Consider the following 6,282-nt stretch of genomic DNA (forward strand, 5'->3'; position numbering starts at 1 on the left):
CAGGCTCAGCAGCAACACACACAAACACGCAACCGAGGACACACATTGTGCCACATAATTAACAAAATCATACATCTTCTCTCTGCTACTGCTGTCGGCTGAAAACCTTCCAATGCTGAGCTAAAGCGACATTATGCCTCAGATATATCTGAGAATCAGATTCTCACCCAGTGTGGCTGTGAGATGTTTAAAGTTTCCTCTTTGACAGAAAACAGTAACTGAGTTCCTCTCACACTGCTCCACCAGCATACTCATATTTTTGTCTAAACATGGCTACAGACAGGACTTTTATTGGAAATGAATTAATGACAGAACAATATTTCATTATGAAAGCAGTTTGTAAAAGCTGTGGATGGTAAGATTGTAGAAACCAGCTACAACGCTCACTGCCTGACTACACCAACACTGCTGTTTAGCTCTCACTGGCTAGCAGGGTGATGTGTTATCAGCTAATTTGCTTCATTAAGTCTAATTAATACATCGATAAAGAAGTCTGTTAAAGGCAGCAATCATGTGAACACAAGCAAAACAGCGTTCACTGCAACAGTCACTCCTTACTGCTGTGGTCGGTGCTTTGTGCTAACGGGGGGTAGCTTGGCTCAGGGTCTGTGTGCTTTGTGCTAACGGGGGTAGCTTGGCTCAGGGTCTGTGTGCTTTGTGCTAACGGGGGCAGCTTGGCTCAGGGTCTGTGTGCTTTGTGCTAACGGGGGTAGCTTGGCTCAGGGTCTGTGTGCTTTGTGCTAACGGGGGCAGCTTGGCTCAGGGTCTGTGTGCTTTGTGCTAACGGGGGTAGCTTGGCTCAGGGTCTGTGTGCTTTGTGCTAACGGGGGTAGCTTGGCTCAGGGTCTGTGTGCTTTGTGCTAACGGGGGTAGCTTGGCTCAGGGTCTGTGTGCTTTGTGCTATTCAATTAGCTAGATACTAAACAACAGTGCTGACCATATCCAACTACCTCATGTCTCACTCGCATGTAACATCTGACATTATCATGAGGAACATAAACGACATCAGTTTGTTCATGGAGGAGAAAGTGTAACTATATTGCTAACGATCGCTTTAGTAGTATATCCGCCTAGCCTTGTCATGCACATTGAGTGCATAGGCAGAACGTGTGCAGACAGACAGGTACATAAGCAGACAGACAGGTACATAAGCAGGCAGACAGGTACAGAAGCAGACAGATGGGTACATAAGCAGGCAGACGGGTACATAAGCAGGCAGACATGTATATAAGCAGGCAGACGGGTACATAAGCAGGCAGACGGGTACATAAGCAGACAGACAGGTACATAAGCAGACAGACAGGTACATAAGCAGGCAGACAGGTATATAAGCAGGCAGACGGGTACATAAGCAGGCAGACGGGTACATAAGCAGACAGACAGGTACATAAGCAGACAGACGGGTACATAAGCAGACAGACAGGTACATAAGCAGGCAGACAGGTACATAAGCAGACAGGTACATAAGCAGACAGACGGGTACATAAGCAGGCAGACACGTACAAAAGCAGACAGGTACATAAGCAGACAGACAGGTACATAAGCAGACAGACAGGTACATAAGCAGGCAGACGGATACATAAGCAGGCAGACAGGTACATAAGCAGGCAGACGGGTACATAAGCAGACAGACGGGTACATAAGCAGGCAGACGGGTACATAAGCAGGCAGACGGGTACATAAGCAGACAGACGGGTACATAAGCAGGCAGACGGATACATAAGCAGACAGACTGGTACATAAGCAGGCAGACGGGTACATAAGCAGACAGACGGGTACATAAGCAGACAGACGGGTACATAAGCAGGCAGACGGGTACATAAGCAGGCAGATGGGTACATAAGAATACAGATGGGTACATAAGAAGACAGACAGGTACATAAGCAGGCAGGTACATAAGCAGACAGACGGGTACATAAGCAGACAGACAGGTACATAAGCAGGCAGACGGGTACATAAGCAGGCAGACAGGTACATAAGCAGGCAGACGGGTACATAAGCAGACAGACGGGTACATAAGCAGGCAGACGGGTACATAAGCAGACAGACGGGTACATAAGCAGACAGATGGGTACATAAGCAGACAGACAGGTACATAAGCAGACAGGTACATAAGCAGGCAGACGGGTACATAAGCAGACAGACGGGTACATAAGCAGGCAGATGGGTACATAAGCAGACAGACAGGTACATAAGCAGACAGGTACATAAGCAGGCAGACGGGTACATAAGCAGACAGGTACATAAGCAGGCAGACGGGTACATAAGCAGACAGACGGGTACATAAGCAGACAGATGGGTACATAAGCAGACGGACAGGTACATAAGCAGACAGGTACATAAGAATACAGACGGGTACATAAGCAGGCAGACGGGTACATAAGCAGACAGGTACATAAGCAGGCAGACCGGTACATAAGCAGACAGACGGGTACATAAGCAGGCAGACGGGTACATAAGCAGACAGACGGGTACATAAGCAGGCAGACGGGTACATAAGCAGACAGACGGGTACATAAGCAGACAGATGGGTACATAAGCAGACAGACAGGTACATAAGCAGACAGGTACATAAGCAGGCAGACAGGTACATAAGCAGGCAGGTACATAAGAATACAGATGGGTACATAAGAAGACAGACAGGTACATAAGCAGGCAGGTACATAAGCAGGCAGACAGGTACAAAAGCAGACAGGTACATAAGCAGACAGACGGGTACATAAGCAGGCAGACGGGTACATAAGCAGACAGACAGGTACATAAGCAGGCAGACGGGTACATAAGCAGGCAGAAGGTACAGTAAGCAGGAGACGGGTATATAAGCAGACAGACGGGTACATAAGCAGGCAGACGGGTACATAAGCAGACAGACGGGTACATAAGCAGGAAGATGGGTACGTAAGCAGGCAGACAGGTACATAAGCAGGCAGGACGGGTACATAAGAATACAGATGGGTACATAAGAAGACAGACAGGTACATAAGCAGGCAGGTACATAAGCAGACAGACAGGTACATAAGCAGGCAGACGGGTACATAAGCAGACAGACGGGTACATAAGCAGACCAGACGGGTCACATAGCAGGCAGACGGTAACATAAGCGGCAGGACGGGGTACATAAGAATTACAGGCACGGGGTACATAAGAAGACAGACAGGTTACCATTAAGCAGGCAGCCGGGTTACATAAGCAGGCAGACGTGTACATAAGCAGGCCAGGACGGGTTTACATAAGCAGGCAGACGGTACATAAGCAGCAGACGGGTACATAAGCAGGCAGTACATAAGCAGGCAGACAGTACAAAAGCAGACAGGTACATAAGCAGACAGACGGTACATAAGCAGGCAGACGGGTACATAAGCAGGCAGACAGGTACATAAGCAGGCAGAGGGTATATAAGCAGACAGACGGGTACATAAGCAGGCACGGGTACATACAGACAGACGGGTACATAAGCAGACAGACGGTACATAACAGGCAGACAGGTACATAAGCAGGCAGCAACGGGTACATAAGATACGACGGGTACATAAAAGACAGACATGTACATAAGAAGACAGACGGGTACATAAGCAGACAGACGGGTACATAAGCAGACAGACAGGTACATAAGCAGGCAGACAGGTACATAAGCAGACAGACAGGTACATAAGCAGACAGACAGGTACATAAGAAGGCAGACAGGTACATAAGCAAACAGACAGGTACATAAGCAAACAGACAGGTACACAAGCAGACAGACGGGTACATAAGCAGACAGACAGGTACATAAGAAGGCAGACAGGTACATAAGCAGACAGACGGGTACATAAGCAGGCAGACAGGTACATAAGCAGACAGACAGGTAGTCAGTCCAGTCTTTTGAGACAGGCTGTATGAGATGATTGGACGGCGTATTGCAGGAGTGAAACAGTCACAGGATATTTCTCTTGTGATTGTCATAGTTGTGTATTTATTGATTGTTGTCGAGATGTTAAAAGATGTCTACAAATAGGATCGATGTATCCACCCAACAACAAAGATATGTACCTATCACACACATTTCCTCATCATTAAAATACCATTGACCGTCACATTCCACCTCCTGACCTCTGAACTATGACACACGGGTCCTCCTCCTCCAGGCCAAACCACCATGGACACTGTGCCTCAGGTCACTCTCTGGCTTACTAAGCAGAGCGAGAGAATTTGTTAAGTCTGGAAATGAGTATGTGTTTAAATGGCAAATGTATCTGAGTTGTTTAAGGACTAACTTGACATTTTCATCATGCAATTGTGGGCGCACCAAAAGCAGCCAACAGGTCGTCCAAAAAACATCTTAGTGTTCAGCACAACAGTTTAAGTCTTCTCTTCAATTTGCATAACGTGCTGCTGGATCAGGGATCTGCACAGTATTTCTCATTAAGGGGGGATGGCACAGGTAAGACACTCACACAGCTGGAGACCTCAGCACGACAGAGAGAGAGACAAAATGTAGAAAGCATATTTCTTAAATAGGAAACCCCATAATTTAAAAGTCAGTACAAATGCAAATCAGACAAATGCACCCCTGCAGAGCACTCAGGAGAACCCCGACAACAGGAACGGGTCTTATTATCATAAAGGCCCCAGTGAAGCAAAAACTCCTGCACTGTGCATGTGAAACACCTGATTAATGTTTTGGGACAGACTTGAAAAAGTCTAACGGCAGCTATATGGTTTCCTTTTGATGATTCAAAGTGACAAGTTTCCACAGCAGAAATGCACACATGGACGTTTCAAACTTGTCTTGTAACATGTAATTTACATCTGTGTCAGGTTGTATGTTGTGATAAATACTCACCAATATATCTGATATAAATAGGCTTTAGTGAGTTTTGGAGCTTCAAGTCGGCGACAAGGCTACGAGGAAGCTCATACGCTTTCCAGGTTGTCTCATCTTGTTTATGGTTGCTTTGGCTTTTACCTCCATCCATTTATATCCACTTATTCAACCAACCAGTCTGTAACAGCAGCTTGTGATTGGTTTGGTAGTGACCTCTAGTGGTACAGATACAACACTGCAGATTAGGATTGAGGGGCGGTTGTGCAAAAACTACCTCAAACATACTAAAACTTGTCTTAGGAGACCTTTTGTAGAAAGTACAGTTCAGAAGTTTGAAGACAAAGCATGAAACGGTCAATCTGCCGTGTATCTGCTGTGGTTACTTTCAAAGGCCAGACATTGTGTAATGGTGACCACACCTGCAAAACAGGTCAATCAACATGCTGCTGTTGTCTTATTTCCTGCATCGGGAGATCACTTTAACTTACCTGTGACGCAGTCAGAGAGCTATATGTAAAAACACCAGTTAGCTAGTCACATGTGTTGCTCACAGCAGGCTTGTTAATCATAAAACGTGGGTATAAAGTCTACCATCATAACCAGCCTGTGTGTTTCTGTGAGTGTGTGACAGACTGCAGACACATGAGGAGGCCGGGACGACTCTTTTGTGTGCACATGGGAATTAGAAGAACGGGCAGTCTGGTGAGTGCACTCTGAACGGCAGGACAGACTTTATATTGCTTCATCCTCACCTGCTGTGTGACCCGGCAGGGCTCTGTCCACCTGGAGACAGGTGCCATGACCCAGAACAACACAGAGAGCTCCTGGAGCTGAACATCTTCCTCACAGACTCAGGGACCTGTTTTCTCTGCCTGTTTCAGTCCCCACCTTCCTGCCCTCTCTGTGCCAGGAACTGAAAGCTACAGCTCAGGTGCCACTCAGGCAATAAATTATGCAATGGTTTGCAGGTAGCCACTGGTTAACCGTGTGGTCAGAGTGGTGCATCTATCTGACCAACAAGTGTCCCGTGCCAGGATGATAAGTGTATTAAATCAGGCTACAAGTTGAATTTAAGGGATCAAACCAACGTTAGTGCTGATTATTTGGTATATGTTTCTCACTGTGGTAAAACCTGAGCAAGAGATGTCATAGAACAGTTCAATATTATTATTGTTTTTGGCTCAATCAGTCGTGACTGTCACTGTATTTGTGACATGTCTTCATTGATCAGGGACAACAACAATACAGAAAACAAAACAATAATACAGAATGTGATATAAATATTTGATAAACCATAACATCAGAGGAATAAATCATCATTGATAAAAAATAATATGTAGGAAAAGATCTTCTAAGTAGTGAAAATATTATAAATATATAAATAAGGACAAATACATTATATTTTTAATATTTAATACATTTGACAGGTTGCATTTAGATTGTATGTCTACTGAGAATAACAAGAATTAATCTGACAT

The sequence above is a fragment of the Sparus aurata genome, chromosome 3 (genome assembly GCF_900880675.1).
Source record: "Sparus aurata chromosome 3, fSpaAur1.1, whole genome shotgun sequence".
NCBI classification, from domain to species: domain Eukaryota; kingdom Metazoa; phylum Chordata; class Actinopteri; order Spariformes; family Sparidae; genus Sparus; species Sparus aurata.